The sequence below is a fragment of the Prinia subflava genome, chromosome Z (genome assembly GCF_021018805.1).
Source record: "Prinia subflava isolate CZ2003 ecotype Zambia chromosome Z, Cam_Psub_1.2, whole genome shotgun sequence".
NCBI lineage: Eukaryota > Metazoa > Chordata > Aves > Passeriformes > Cisticolidae > Prinia > Prinia subflava.
The window spans coordinates 85179831-85196644 of record NC_086283.1 but is presented as its reverse complement, the minus strand read 5'-3'; the positions used below and the strand labels follow the sequence as shown (position 1 = coordinate 85196644).

At 36.4% G+C, this 16814-nt stretch overlaps 1 protein-coding gene across 1 annotated transcript in view; it reads right to left on the bottom strand.

The window, feature by feature from the left end:
• Positions 1-16814, bottom strand: part of SLC1A3 (solute carrier family 1 member 3) — a 65799-nt gene that overhangs the window by 25706 nt on the left and 23279 nt on the right. The gene's annotated exons all lie outside the window — the stretch shown is intronic.

Sequence of the window (16814 nt, the reverse complement as noted above, 5' to 3'; positions counted from 1 at the left end):
GTGTGAGACCATGAGAACAATCCCTTTTGTGTATGTTGATGAGGATTTGTGGAAATGAAGAACACTGTGCAAGGTCACGGTAAAATATGCTGACAGAAAATTTGTAAGGAAAAGCAATAGTTAGGTAAAAACAGTGGAGGTATTGCCCAAGTTTAATTAACATGATTAAGCACTAGAGCTTTATTCTAATAGCAGCTGAACGTGTCCTCTGTGGTGCTGAGCATTCCCAGAGAACAAAAGTTAAATTTAGGCTTTGACATTTGGGCCCTTCACAAGATCAGGTACAAATTTTACCCAGTCTCTAGATTGCAGTTTTTAATAATAGTAACAATAAAATAAAATCGCAAAGAAAAAAGATATTAACATTTTAAAAGAACTATATGTATAGATGAAGTTAATTAATATTGAATCAATGCATCTAATACATCCTGAAGCCACTTAAAATATGTCTGAAATATAGCTTTGTATGCCTTTTTACATGAACTGATGAGACAAGTTGCTCCCAAATCTCAATTTAACTTATCTTTGTTTAGATATGAATTTTTAGACAATGAAATCAGATATTATATTATTTTTCCCAGTTCTGTTAAGAACAGTGGGCAAATAGAGGAAAATTAGCAGTTGTATTTGATCCAAAATTATGTGACCATGATTAAGCCAAGCTGACTAATGAAACCCATGGCTGGGGTATGGTAATGCAATTCAAGGAGCCAATTAAGTGGCTAAGAGTGGCTCCTAAATGACTAACCTTGCCCCACAGCTTTGGGTCTTGTAGGGTTGATTTTTTTCTGACAGTTTGTCATTTTGAGTCACCCCAGAACTGTGTCGCCAGATCTTTTACAAGGGAAGCAGAAGAAAAGTTTCTGGGGCAGAAAACTAGCAAACACCTGTGTTTTTAGCAACAGTTTATTCCTTAGAAGGAGCATGTTTGTGAAACCATGGCACAATTATGTCTGAACATCGAGTGATGTGAATGGAAGAGGCCCAAATTATCTCTAATAGCTTTACAGTGAGTTTTACCTTTCACTTAACCATGAATAGTAAATGACAATTTTGTTGTGGTTCACCACTGATTACCTCTCTTTCAGTAAAATAGCTTTACTTTATAAACTTACTCTTTGGTGTCAGTGCATTTTAATTGTTATAAAAAAATATGACAGTAATCCATGTTTGAAAGTATTTCTTGGGCCATCAGATTTAGCCTTCTGATACAGCAGGGAAATATATTCTACAGTATTGGTTAAAAACATATTGAGCTTGAGGTTCAAACCAATAACAATTTTTATCCCAACAGTTTCCAAGTTTTGGTATTCCATGGTCTTACTCTCTTTTTAGTTTGCTTATTTCAGTGCAAAAATAATTTGAGTGGTCAATGTCTCAATGTCCAGGTGGAGACCCGTGGTGGATGGTGTCCCTCGGGAGTCTGTGCTGGCATCAGCACTGTTCGATATTTTCGTCAGTGACACAGACGGTGGGATTGAGTGCAACCTTGGTAGGTTTGCAGATGACGCCAAGGAGAGAGGTGTCTGACATGGCCAAGGAATAAGATGTCATCCAGAGGGACCTGGACAAGATCAAGGTCTGGGCCCAGTGTGAGGTTTAAGCAAGGCCATGTGCAAGGTGCTGCATGTGGGTCAGGGCAACTCCCAGTAACAGCACAGGCTGGGCATGAACAGAGCCAGAGCAGCCCTGCCCAGAAGGACTTGGTGGGTGAGAGAACATGAGCCAGCAAAAGAAGCATAACCAGCAGGTCAAGAGAGGTGATTTTCAGCCTCTACTCTACCCTTATGAGGCTCCACCTGCATGGGGGTGGAAGCACTGCATCCACCTCTTGAGTCCTCAGCACAGGAAAGACATGGATCTGTTAGAGCAGGTCCAGGGGCCACAAAGGTATCAGAGGGATGGAGCACCTCTTATTTGAGCACAAGCTGAGAGAGTTGAGGCTAATCAGTCTGGAGGGCAGAAGGCTCTGGGGAGACCTCTCACCACCTTCTAGTACATAAAGGCGGCCTGTAAGAAAGATGGGGACAGACTTTTTAGTAAAGTCAGTTATTACAGGAAACGGAGTAATGGTTTAAAGCGGGTAGATTGAGACATAAAGGAGAACTTTCTTACGATTAGGGGGAGTTGAAAAACTCTTTGCCAGAGAGATGGTGTCTTTCTCATCCATGGAAACTGTCATGGTCAGTCTGGAGAGGGTTCTGAGTTCCCTGACCTAGCTGAAGCTGGCCCAGCTGACTGCAAGGGCTTGGACTAGATGACCATAAAAGCCCCTTCCAATCCAAACTGTTCTATGTTTGTTACTTTAAAATTCTTCTCTCCATCAGTATGAGTCACTGAGGGCACAGAAGAATTTCCTAAATGTCCCCAGGCTCTGCTTGTTGTTGCTAAAATATTTAGAAATGAAGTATAACACCTCCTGGTAAAATGAAATAAATCAATATGGAACACTAAGTGCATCTACTGTGTCAATGCTTATATTACTACATGAAAACTCCTGCAGAATTGTGCTCTTCTGTTCTGAAAAGTGTAGTTGGCTTGCTTTTCAGGTTTGCAATATAACAGGATACATTTGAAGAACCAGTAGGAAAGTACATTTCCTGAAACACATCTGCCTGAGAAGGACCCTGCTGTGGGGCTGTTGAGATACTCATTTAACTCTTCGCATTATTCCATCTTTTGCTCACAGTATTGGAATGTGACAAACAATATGCTTTTTGAAGGGAAACTAGGGAGTAATTTATCTTCTTTATGTGTGCTAAGCAGAGCAGGAGGGAGATGCAAGCAGGGATTCACAGCAAGCCATGGAGCAGTGATTAGTAACAGCTGACAGTCTCAAACCAAGACTCTCTTTCTTTGGTTACCTCATTGTAATAACAGAGTACAAAGAACTGACTGTCTTCAAGCCAAGAATTAGAGACCCAGGAACACAGAAAATAGCAGCTCAATTTTTTTTTGGTAACAAAACACCATTGCTACCTGCACAGTGCAATTCTAAAAAGACATCCTTTTATGTCCAGACACTTGGACTAAGCTTTCCTGGAAATGGGATTCTTAAATTGGACATAAAGCTGATTATTTTCTGTGTAAGGAGTGAAAGAAATAAGTGTATTTGTCTATGAACAAGCATAATGTAACATGGTAAATTATTTAAGTTTAATCAGGAAACAGGTTTATTTTGGTAGCTGATAAGACAAAGGACATTCAATTAGTTTAAATACTAAAGTGCATGTTGCATGACTGAAATAAATATGGTAGTAGTTGTAAGACATTTATCCTATTCCCAGAGGATGAAATATTAGTTTTCTTTTATTCTGAATATATTGCCAAAAATACCTGCTTTAAGCATGAAATGCACTGCATCCTATGAAGCAATACAAGTGATAAAATTACCTTTGCCTTCTGGACAGTGTTGAGCACATTACTCAGTGCTCCATAAAAATCCATAATGCAATTTCTCAAAACACGTGTGCAAACTCAGTTTGCTAAGATGCTGGTCTGAGTTTTGGCAGACTGTGCCAGACTGTTTTTGTATGTGCAGCACTTACTAAACAGCATCCCACAACGGTACAGTGTTTCTTGTATCTGACTGGCTTTATAGAGTGTGATGAAGCTGGAAACTTTTTACTATATTAAATCACTCCTGATGTACATTAGTTGTTACTGAAAAAATACTGAGAGATTAGAAGTGTCCATAAGGGAACAGTAGCTGGAAGTGCAGTCTAGATGTAAAAAATAATTGGTTTTTACATCTTGGGAATATAACAAGTGCCTGAAGAGACAGGCATGAATGCTAGAAAAATTATATGAATTGCTAGAAAAATTGACATTATTCTAGTCAGAGTGGTGCGAGATTTAGAGAATGAGAAATTAAGGTTTTCCCCCTAAACAAGTGAGAGATAGATCTCTATCTGTGTGCAAAACGACATGGGTTTTGGGGCATGGGATTGATCTGATCAGTAACTGCTCAGAACTTTATGCTGCAGACATCACCTCTTCACTCAAAACACAACTCAGTATTGTTGGTGAACCTCTTCCTGGCTTCTTCACTGAAATGTCCAGTAATAGACTCTACTGCAATGATAGTCTCTTACTTGGATGTTTGACCACCATCATTTGGAAGGAAGCTTTGCCCAGGTGTGACTCGACAAAGATTTGAATCAATGGTAGTGTGTGACTGATGCATCTGGTAACAACCTACCCTTTGGATTTCTGCTTCGATTTTTAATTTTAGTACCATTTTTAAAACATTGAGAGTATTGTTTTTAATTCATCTGTACTAAGATAATTTGGAAACAAAGGGTCTGACATTGCCTTCAGGTATGTATAATGAGACTTGGCTTTTTTGAATAGTCTGAAGTTCTGCTAGTGACTGTTCACTCACTAAAGAATCTTTCAAAAATCTAAATGTTTTTTGTTGTTGCTGTAGCTACTATCTATCCTTGCAAAGTTTATTAATAATAAAAATAGTTCTGCTTTGTTGTTTTGCTTTTTAAAATAAATCTTGTTAGTGATACAACACTGATTTGTGCATCTGTGTCCAACTTAAAAGTTCCAAGTGTTCATTTTGCTTTCAAGCTAGCAGTTCATTCATCTGCTGCTGTTTTAGCCATTGATCTTCCATTAGCTGTAGTGCTTTTTTTTTTGTGTATGTTGCACACTGCTACTGTTTACATCTCCTCATAACCCTTTTAGTTTATTACATTCCTCCCCATGTGCCCGGCATTTTTTCAGTCTGTACTGTTTTGCAGCACTATGTATGCTTCCATGGGCTGTTCTTGATGGATTCACACTTTGTTTGCTGACTTTTTTTCCTTTCACACTTCAAGTATAATTTTAACTCCCACCAAGTTCAGTTGCTATATGCACTGTAGCAACATAAATTGCTTTTAGTGAAACTCCATGGTACCACTGCTATTCTGCTCCCCATAGTGATAAAAGTTAGCTCAGTTATGTATGACAGTGATCTTGGTATAACAACTGCTCAGTCTGGGAAGATTTGTCCTGAAAGACATAATGCCCAAGCTTGTGCTGACATTTGTGCTAAACGACCTATTGTAGTAATGCCTCAGTTCCACTGAGAGTTCAGGCACAAATTCAAAGATGTGCCACTGCACAGTATCTATCCATGTCAAAAGGAAATACACAGTTCTTTCATGTCTCTAAGTCATTATTTGAATTAGGAACTGCAGAGCAGTAACTAATTAGACAATACAGATACTTTAGCATTCTTATTTTTAAAGAATCACAATAACTTGCATTTGAAAAAAGAAACAATGCACATAAAGTTTTATCAAAAAGAATAAAACCTAGGTTGATAAAGAATCTAGAAACAATCTGAGACTCCCTTTATCACATATAATCAAGTCTATTTAAAGAGAATGGGATATGATACAGAAATTATTTGAAAAAAAATTGTTTAGACATTAATAAATTTACAAACATGTAGTGTTTTAAAACCCCACTTATATCCCCATTAGTTAATATGTTAATAATAAATGAGAATATCCTAATGCATAACATTATAGCATTTTTCCTTTTTTAATAGGAGTAAATCAGAAGAACCTAATTACACTCCAAATTCCCCCCAAGAATTTAATTCGTAACAATCAAATCAAGTTTAATAAAAAATTAGTTTCTATTTGTGAATTTAAGGTCCTCTGGTAATATGCCATATGAATACTAAGGAGTCATTATTTTAGCTGCAATTAGTTTATTATGTTTTAAATTGTCATTATGATTTGGAGGGGCTTTTTCACAATTCGGTAATGATGTTAAGGCTCTTCTGAGAACTCATTAACAAAGTGTGGAATTGGAGTTTCATGTGAACAGGCTTTTGTTTTCCTTCTTTTCTCTCTTTTGTTTCAATGACCTCTTGAACTTTGGGTCACTGATTCAGTTACAGCCTTGCAACATCAAAGTCGTACATTTTTTTCTTTGTATTTCTTCATCTTACAGACTTGTAGGAGGGAATGGAAAGAGGTTAATACTTTGGAATGCCTGACAGTAGCAATCAGTACTTTTTAATAATATTATTACGCTCTTTTCAGGATGTTACAAGGCTAAGTACAGATGAAAAAGAGGGTTTGGCATCCACAGTTCAAGTGCTATACAGTTGCCATCTGGGCAGTATCTGCTTGTTGGCAGGATTCAGAATACGAATCTCTATGACAGGTCAGAGGTATCAAAGAAAATATCAGCTGATTTCAAACTAAACATGTGAAAAAGAAGACAGGATTTTTTCAGGTTACTCATTACTGGACTGTGATGTTCTGTAGAACAGAAAACTAGCCTTATTTTTTTTAACAAACTCGTAATCATCCTATCTTGAATTTGAAAGATTTATTTTCTTAATGGATGATGGCCTTTTGCATACGTTCATTGAGCATAAGACAAATGTTAACCAGGCTTAGTAAGAATATGTTCTATATCTTGGTTTTCAGAATTTGGGGAATTAAGACATACTGAAATTTTAAAATCTGGACAAAGCTGATTTTCAGTACAAGAATGAATTAGTGCATTAATGAAATGGCCATTCATTAGGTGAACTCTTGACCAAAACCGACTTTCTCTCTAGCTCTGAAAAGAAATTATGTTCACTGTAGAAGCTCTGATATTATCTAAGTATTCAGAAATAAGTTAGAAGTGGGTGGTGAAACAACAGAATAAAGTGTTCAGCTTTGCATGTGAGTAAAGAGAAAATGAGAGAGTCATTTATGGAGGGAAGAATCAGAATCGTTATGTTAACTGTGATGCAAATAGTGTATTTCTAGTGTTATCCTGTACTTTTGCTTCTCTTATCTACTACCAATAGGCAGCTACTTGTACCATTGTCTGAGGATAAAAAAATGCATTTATCTGAAAAAGATTTAATCCTTTTTAAGTATAAAATTATAACAAACCAAGGTCTGATTCTGAAAATGTGAGAAATTGAGGTGTATAAATAAATGTTTGTGTTAATGCACTTAGTCCAAAAATTTCTTCACAACTTGTGATACACTTGAAGCCCTTCAAGTTCTTCAGTGAAGTAGAGAAGATGAATATTGCTGGAAGATTAATAACAGATCTGATAAATCAGGAACTAGAAATCATGTTCTCCAAATACTGGGATACTGGTTTTGGGTAAACCTCAAAATTTTTTCCAACAAGTCCTCGCTGTTGTGTGACTCTTGAGTTCTCAGAATATAGTGAGGATCTATTAGTGAGCTTCTTTTTACAACCACAGGCCTGAAATTTAGTTTGCTTTGATTTTTGACTTCCTGAGATGATGGTTCTTTAAGAATAGTATTAAGATCTGAAAGCTTCTGTTGGCACAAACGTTGAGTTTTCTTGTTAGTTCCTCAGAACTTCCTCAGTCTTAACTTGCATGTTAGTTCCTCAGTCTTAGAACTGAATTGCTATTCAATTGTGTGAAACTGTAAAGAACTTTATCTTTTCTTTTGATAGTCCTTTTTTTAGTCTTCTATCAGTAGCATCTTGAAAAGACCCTTTTCTCTGCAGGAGTCTATCAAAGGAAGATATACTAATGACGATCTACAAAGACAAGTAAAAACTATTGGAGTACAGAGAGACTTGTGGGGAAAAAAAAAAAAAAGGTAAAAAATACTATCAAGGACTACACAGAACTTCTGTGTCTTGTAACCCAATGAACCAAAATGTCAGAGCATGTCATTCCAGGTGCCTTTCTTGCTGGTTTGGTAGATATAAGTGTGCCCACACTAACAGGAACTGAAAGTTTGGGTTGTGCTAAACTGCCTTTTTTTACTGAGGGTGTAAACCTCTGAGGAATTAATGTTTGTATTGATTGTAGATGTTCCCCTTTCTTTTGGCAATGCAATGCTTTGCAGTGATGTACACCTGTCCAAAATCAAAACCACTAAAAATACAAATTCTCTTGACCTGAGGAACAGTCAGACAGACAGCTCAAGAAAGGACTACCTTAAGGACTTGCAGAGACTAATAGATGTGATTTTAGGTAAACTGGTGTAGCTTTGCTTCAGTGTGTATCAGTGGCATCATAAAGTCAAACCCGGGACGACCAAGTCCTAGAGACAAAGGAAAAATGCCTTGAGAAAAGGAGAAATGTGCCATCAGGGAGGCCCAAGTGAACTATCTGATGCAGTGCATAGAAGTGGCAGATTATGCCCAGACTTAGCCCAAACTGATGCTTTCTGGGATAAGCCACCATCACAAACCCCCTATAATTTCTGGGGTCACAAGAGTTTTTCACCAAACTTCAGCAGTGTAACAGCTGAACCCTGGACTCATCTGTGTGAAGAGAAACAGATCTAACTCTGTGAGTCTGAAAAAGTTTGCACCAAGAGACGTTCCACCCTATTGAAGAAGACTGGTAATTCTGTGAGGAGATTCTAGGCTTTGCAAATACTTTGCAATTTCATGACTGTCTCAGGCTTTCATCCAGAGACAACACTGCAACAAAGGAATGAGGAGGTATTCTAGGAGTAGTCTTGCAACAAAAGAATAATGGTATTCTACCATTCTGCTAGCCATTTCTCTGCAAAAAGTTAAGAACTAGGGAAGGGAACTATGATACAACTGGAAAGCAATTCCTTTGCAATGATTATCTCTTGAGACCTTCTCCACACCATATACAATGGCATCATTTATATTTTGTTGCATTCATTTCTCAAGATCTGAACTGAACTATATACAATATATTCAAAACCAGCCTGTAAGTAAAGAAAAAAAAATACACTGCCAGGAGTGTGTGGAGGAAAAGAATTCTAGCTCATGCAGAAACTGCTTTTTCACTCCCTGGTCCTCAGTTATAAATGTAGTCTCAACAAATTATTAGAGATTTTTGTTCTGAGTGTTTCTGTTTTCCCCTTCTTATTCTCCACTAGTGAGAGCTGTGACATGTGGCTAGAGTACTAGGATGAACAATTATCTGGGAAGCCTTCCTCCTCTTCCAGACAATCCAACTTCTTGGTGGAATCCAGACCCAAGGCTTGAGTCCTGTAAGCCTATAGTGGCTCTCCTAATTTTCCATTGCTCAGAATTCAGGTGGAATTTCCACCAATGCCATCAAGACATTGGCTTTCAGTCTCTCTGCCTCCAGTGATGGTGATAATGATGGATCCACCTTATAGAACCTTATAATCCAGATACATGTCTGAAGGACAGTATAGTAGTAGACCCAAAAATTATTTTTGAGAATTAAATGGAAGTAATATCTTACAGGTCAACAACTGTCCATCAGAAAGAAAAAAAAAAAAAAAGAAAAAAAAAAAAACACAGAGAGAAAACAGGGCTAGAGGAACTAATGATAGCATCACAGAACTGCATTTCTGAAAGTGACAATGTTCCACACATTCTACAGTGATTTATGTAGCTGATGCAGTTATTCAGAAAGTACTTTGTGTCTTGTCACATTTCACAGTGCTGATGGAACAATGCTATCTTCTGCTTCTCCTGGTGTGCAAGTACTTCCAGTAACATTCCTGGTGTTCCCAAAATTCAGCCTCGGGATATTTTCTTCCTTGGATTCTTCCAGTTTTCACAAGCAGTTACAGGAAAGACAGACTGACAAGGAAGAAGATATGATGGAATTGTGCTATATTCAAATGTAGGAAATGAGGATGTGGATCACGGTGTTCAAGGGAGAGATAAGGAGGTCAAAGGAGTAAGAAAGTGAAAGCTGATAAAGTCTGAAAGAAGTCTGCCTGTACCTAACTACACCACCTTTTCTGTCTGTTTTTTGATATATTTTGATATTTTGATAATTGCTGTTATACTGTTGGTATTTGTAAATTTCCCAAAAGTGGGATAATTAAAAGCTACCAATACTGCTATGCATATTTCTTTTCTCCTTCCTTGATAGATGGCTTGCTTTACCTCTTTTATTTTGAAGTCTTATTTCACCCCAATGGAGTGAGTGAATGTCTGGTTAAGGTGAGATGAATCTTAAATCCTGGAATGGTTTTTCCTTGGTTTTGAACTAGTTCTTGAAAAACTGTGTGTGTCATAAAGCTGAAACTGTCTACAGTAATCAATGCCTCAGAATAATTGGTAGGTGCAATTTTAGCAAGTGAAAACAGAGAGATACTTTCAATCTGTTAAGAAAGTTCAAGGAGTGCAAAACCAGCATAAAATTGTGGGAAATAAGTTATTCCAATGGTTGTCCAACCTGTTTGTCTTCACATTTGTCTGATAACAGGTTCTTACTGAAAGACTATGAGGAACAGAAAAAGATAGACTTAATTGCCATTGTTTGCCCTCCCTGCAACAAGGGAGCAGTGGGATCTAGGGTCTTGTTAAATTACTAGTTTCACAAATTTATTAGCTAGTGATGATTGTAACTGGGAATTCTCTTTTAATTTAATTTTGATTTTGAACTATTAATATAATTGAACTGAATTGTATCATGTGAAAAAGTACTTCCTTTTCTTTAATATAAATGCATGCTCTTGTTATTTCTTAGGACACCCTATTTCTCCTTTATAGTCACTCTGTCATAGCTTCTGCAAGGAATTAGTGATTTCTGTGGGCTTTTATATTAACTTTTGTGGTTGCATCTTTTTCAAGCAAAACAAAACAACAAAAAAAGAAGTCTGTTTAATTCCTGCTTGTGTTTCACTAGAACTTCATTCCAGCCCTGTCACCCTCTCTGGGCTGTCCACAGTGAGTCTGAGAACTCTTGCCTGTACTAATGCCCATTTGAGGACTCGTGACTAGGTCTACACGTTCCACTTTCCCAGGTGTATTACTCTGCACTAGCCACCATTCTGGTTCACCTGTCAGGTTATCACAGGCTCATTCATTATTGAAGACATCATTCTTTACCATTTCAATCTTCAATATCCTGAACAAAATGCTTACTCTCAGCGTCCTAATTCTCAAAATCCTGAAAGTCGGTTTTGCATTTTGGACATTTTACTGTACAAAATGTAAACCCAAGTATTTCCAATTTGTAAACTAATGTACCTGACTTTACAGCTGATTTTTAATATTTTTTAGTTTTTTCTAATTTTTTTTAAGTTTCAAGTCTGCTATTTTTTCTGTAACCAACACGTGTGTATTAAGCTCACAAAAGTGTTTTGAGTTTTCCCTAATAAATTTTCAGTCCTTCTGCCCTTGACTGAAATCTTAAGAAAGAGACAGTGTGGTTTTACAATGCTCCACCAGTGCTCAGGCAAGATGCTTTAATTCTTATGTGTTTTTCAAACAGTTTTTGCTTTTTGCTTTGTCAGCAACCAAAGTATTGGTGTTATGCATTTGAACTAAGATATAAAAGCAAAACTAAGTCTTTGTGGGTGGGAGGTTGCTCCCTACTGTTAATTCAGCTGGAATCTCACACAGAATGCAAACTGAATAAAAGTATAACAACCTGTTATTCAATACTTTGGGCAGCAACTAAAGTTATATTTTGCAATGAAGTTAAAATGAGCCTTCAATTAAGGACCACTGGCAAAATTGAATTATTTTTTGGAGCTTTTAAGTTTTACTATCTTTAGTTATTGCAGACTTTGTCCTTGAACACTACTGCTGTTTTACTGCTCTCAGAGACTAAGAAAACTTAAAAAACCACACTACTTGGACTTTTTGCTTTTGGATATTCTATGTCCTGCATAGATTTTCTCTTTTATTGTATAATCAAATTTTATTTTATACAGACTGTTATTTTATGCAGGAATTTAATCTCTGCTCTTATTGTATTTTAATTCTTAGTCAAATCTGACTAAGAATTCACTTAGAATTTTTCTCTTGGGCTCTTGTGAAGATAGATTTCTGTGTATGCCATATTGTCAAATTGTTTCAGAAAATGCTCAGAAATAATGAGTTATAATTTAATTTTATAAACCTTTCGGAAGTCCTTGCTTTTAGTGTTTGCACAGATTAAGATGTATAGCTTTTATACATGTATTCATGTATAGCTTTTATAGTTTTTGAGGAAGACATTCCACTCAAAGGTATATTTAATGTACAAATACTTATGACATTTCATTATGATTTTCTAACTTCCATGCCCTGTAAAATGCTGGGTATAGTTTATTTTCTAAGTGACTGCCAGCACACTTAGAATCTGCACATCATTTTTTTTGTGTTTTTACACAAAAGTTGTTTCTATGTGTTAAATGCTTCCTAAGCTACCTTTTTTCTTTCTTTTTTTTTTAATGCAGCTGCCTGCTATTTAAAATCAATTTTTAAACTTTAAAAATATTTTTCCAAAATATTTAAGATTTACATGGCATAATTATGAAACATATATTGCTCACATTCTCTAAAAATGGCGGAGTGTAACAATATAAGAAGGTTCAAATCTTTTCACCTTTGAGTGCCTATATAAAAAATGATTTTTAAAGACTATATGCCAGACTTGATAGACATCTATTTTATACAGAAATACAGCTACTGAAAGGAGGGTCTTTAAAATAGTTATGTTATAGATTAATGTTTGTATATTTTTAGCTGCTGTTGGCCTGAATCTACCATAAAGATTGTAGTCTGAGATGAAACTGTTTCTGAACGTGGATAATATTTGTAATGTTTCTTCAACTGGTTTTTTAACCTCGCAGGATAATCTGTTCACAATATGACTGAATCTCTACTAACTTAACAATTTATATGCCCACACTTTAAGACAGTCTCCATTTTGGACACAGACAAATCAAAGCATGAGTTTTCCTTTTTTCTTTTAAGTATATGAATGTTCAAATTAAATAACTCTGTCATCCAGTTATGTAAATTGCATATGCAAATATCTAAATGAATGCATGAACTCATGTGTGCATGAAATGTACAAGTGCATAAAATTAAAGCTGACATGTAATTCAGCTTTAACAACATTGACGTGTTTATAAAGCTTTGAGTGGCAGAGAAAGAGGGATGAGTTGCCTAGAAAGAAGGTAAGTCACTTTTAAAATAATATTTTATGGATTAAAAGAAAGCTGTAACTGCAAAAATTATATGCCCCTAGGATGTACGTGAATTTGTTACTCATAGCAGGCTTCATACTACAGGAAATGTCTACAGAATTCTTCTGCAGAGAGATCCCAGTACAAATACATAGGCAGCTCAAACTCACTGAAAATCCAAGAAGTGCTTTACTCGGAGAGAATTTGTTAATTCTTTTCCCTGTAACTTTTTCAGCTGAGATTAATGTAAAACTTTTTACTGATTTGGTGGGTATTTATTATTCTGATTTCTAACATTCTTTCTTTAGATATCATAAAAATGAGATTTTTTTTTTAAATGAGAAAATGTGCCAAATTTTGGAATTTGGAAAATGGGTTCATTGCTCTGGTGACCAGTTAAACTGACCAAACACTGCTTTAACTGCTTCTTGATTTTTATGTATAAACTGTATGAATTTAATCTGGAATGCTGTACTTCTTAAACTTTTCTTAAACACAGAAATGTAAGACTGACTTTGGTTAATGCTTTTTACCTTCCAACTTAATTGTGAGTACCAAGATGTTTCACAGGCACCTGTTATGTGACTGTTATGCCAGAATGAATTAAAAGGGAATTATTGCTACGTCCCTCTTTTTTTTTTCCCTGGGAGAGCAGTAACTGGCTCCACAGGTCTGTTCTGCCTGAATGAGAGACTTTCCATCTGTTGAAATTGCCACAAATATTGTAGCTGATATGAGACAGCACGTGGGGTCCACATTATGCTTTTCAGCCAGTAGACAGGAGAGTACAGGAACTGCTCAGAGGCTTCAAGCAGTGCAGATCCTGCTTCAACAAACCCAGACACATGTTGCTTTCACAGCCTCTTTTTTGAAGAGATGATGCACAGGTCTCCTTATGAGACCTCCCTATTGTGCGCTCTGATGTGAAAGGTTAAGATGAGCAAATTCTAAATTCTGGCCCTTTATGTTTGCTGCTATCAATTTATTGCAATAATAAAGGAGATTGCTATTGTAAAAAAAATTAATAGAGGATAGGGGGTTGATATGATCGATAGCATCTGTATCTAGTTATCTTCTGGGATCATTTACTATCTCAATCCAATGTTAAAAAGGAGAATATCAAACCCTATTTCTTGAGTTTAATAACATTAGACTATTTTCTACCATAGAAGAAGGCGGTGTACATCTGCTGTCTGGATGTGGGAGGCTGAGCTGTTGTGTCACAGTCCCCTGTCATACAACTCAGTTTAAGTCCACCATTACAGTAGCTAGTAGCCTAGTAGCTACAGAAAACCTGAACAACACTCCACTAGCACTACATCTGAAGGGAGAAAGAAAGCAGAGATGCAGAAGGGAAACACGATTTGCCTAAGGTTATACAACATATCACAGCACTGACTTTCCACATTTTACATCTATAGCAATGCATCTGTGTAACAGGCCATTTTGATGTACCAGCCAAACTGTGAGAAATCTTATCAAACTACCTGCAGTCTTGTTTTCAGGGTTCTCAGGGATTCATCAAGATTACTGGGAAAGTAACAGGATTAAAATAAGAACAGGGAGCCTGAGAAACCATCCACAAGGAATGTAAACCCTAGATACAGAAGACGCGATGCGGTGATGGACACTTGATCACTTGGATGTCCTAAAGGAGATGTACCTGCCTCTTGAACCAGTGACTTAGGTAACCAGGAGTGTGTGCCCACATGGGCCAGAGACTTAGAATCTATAACAGGAGTTATATCGTAAACAATAAACAGTGACATCAGATTGGTTCAGTATTCAGTGGTCCGTGTCCCCCTGCATACATCTCCAAGTAGCATTGGGAAAAAACTGGCTTTTCTGCAGTAGAATATGTTTGTGTCCACAGGCTGCATTTTCCTGGACTTAGATAAGGGAGTGACTTGGAGACTGTGTCAAGTTTAGTTGTTTGAACATAACCCTTGTTCACCGGAGGCAATTTTAAGCAACTGCAGCTACAACTTGTCTGTTGGCTGTGAACCCTGAGAGTGCTTTGGTTTATTACTTGTGTAATTTCGTGTGTCTTAGTTTTACCTCGTTGAGGGGATAGATCTTATTCCTTACTGGATGTTTTAAACAGGCACCACTCACTGCATTCCTTTGATAGCTGAACTCAGAAGCATCGTACACACTTCTGAGGTTACTTAAGAAGATTCCATTCATGGAAATTCCAGCTTTCTGGAATTTGTCTACACTTTCTATAATTTTTGTAGCAGTAACTGCTGTGAACATTTTCATAAAGTTTCAGGACAAAACCTTGTGTCTCTGAGTCTGCCCCAAACAAAATCATTTGTGCCTCCTGCGGTACTCAGTGTTGTTGAAACTCTGCAGAGGCAGGGAAGTTTTTGTGTCTTCCAGAACCCATTGGCAATAGTTACATTATTTGAATTAGAAAAGGGAGTGAATATAAACTAAGATATTGTACAAACTACATATTAAAATGCTCTTCTTTGAAGTAAATTTTCCATACTCATTCCTTTAAATTGTTTTTCCACACAACCTTCTTTTTTTTTTTTTTTGGCAGGAGATTCACAGGCTGTGTTTGTACAGAACCTTGCACACAATATCCTGGTAAGTGGTTAAGACTCAATTTGCACCGTATTATTGTTACTCCCATAAACAGTTTGGACAATCAGTACTGTACAATGTGTTGTACTGGTATTCACGAACGGGGTCTTTGCTTGATTCTATAATTGCTGTATAATCTTTGGTGAGCCAGCAGACCTAGTTTTACTGTTTCTATACTCCTCCTTCCCTATCTTGATGTATGTTCATAAATAAACTGTAGACTTAGTGTTTCTGCAACGTGCAGCAAGAATTAATGTCAGGTCTTGAATGGGCTTTTTATGCTTTGATATGAGTTGCTAGACAAAGATACCTGAAAGAATTGCACAGAATCTAATACCAGTTTACTTGCATTTAGAAGTAGTTGTCCCTGTAAAAGCAAATTCCAAGTTCTCAAAATTTTTTTAGAAGGACAAACAATCAGTCTATTAAACTGGGACTATGGGACTAAACCCAGTCTATGTGACTGGGACTGTGTAAAATGTTTGCAAATAACTCTTACAAATTTTCTCTAGCTTTAATATTGCTCACAAATACGTAAAACTATACTCTTTGTAAAGGCTGATTGTGAATCATTTTCGTGGAAGGGATTTCAGGAAATAAATGTTTTTGTTAAGAAAAGATTCTGACAGCATTATATTCAGTGAATAACTGAATCATGCAGAAAAACTTGTGTGCCAGTTTTAAGGACTTGACTTCCAGTTTCATCATCATCTTGCTGTAACAGCTCAAAAATGTTAATGCATGATGCTCTTCTTGCTGGTGCAATTTTCTCTGGCTTTGGCTATTTCATGATGAGTTGAATTGTTATCATATGCACATATATTTGTATTATATACCTTTTAGAGACCATGCATATTTTAAAATAATTGTGTCAAGTAGTTTTCCTGTCAGATGGTTCAAGCTGTAATGAAATGAGAAAGCATAAAGTATCTTTTCATTTATAACTTCTGCAAATCCAAAACAGAAACAGAGCAAGGATGTCAGCCCTCTGTTTGTATAGGAATTCATATTTAAATTCATATTAAAGACTTGGCCACAATACAATCTAAATGTGAATTTATTTATTTGATTATTTATATTTCCTCTCATATACCATGTTTTAATTTTGCCTTTGATTTTATATGAGATCCCAATTGGGAATGCTGACTTAGTAGTTCTTTCATTTTAAAGGCTGTAGACAATAAAGCTCAACGTAGAGTATGCAGCTGAATTTTTGTCTAGACCACAAAAATAAATAATATAAACATGCATATAATCATATTTTCCTATAAACATGAAAAGATGGTGAATAGTATGCAAATAACCCCTGTTTTCTCCCAAGCAGATGTTAGTACCTGCCTGGTAGAA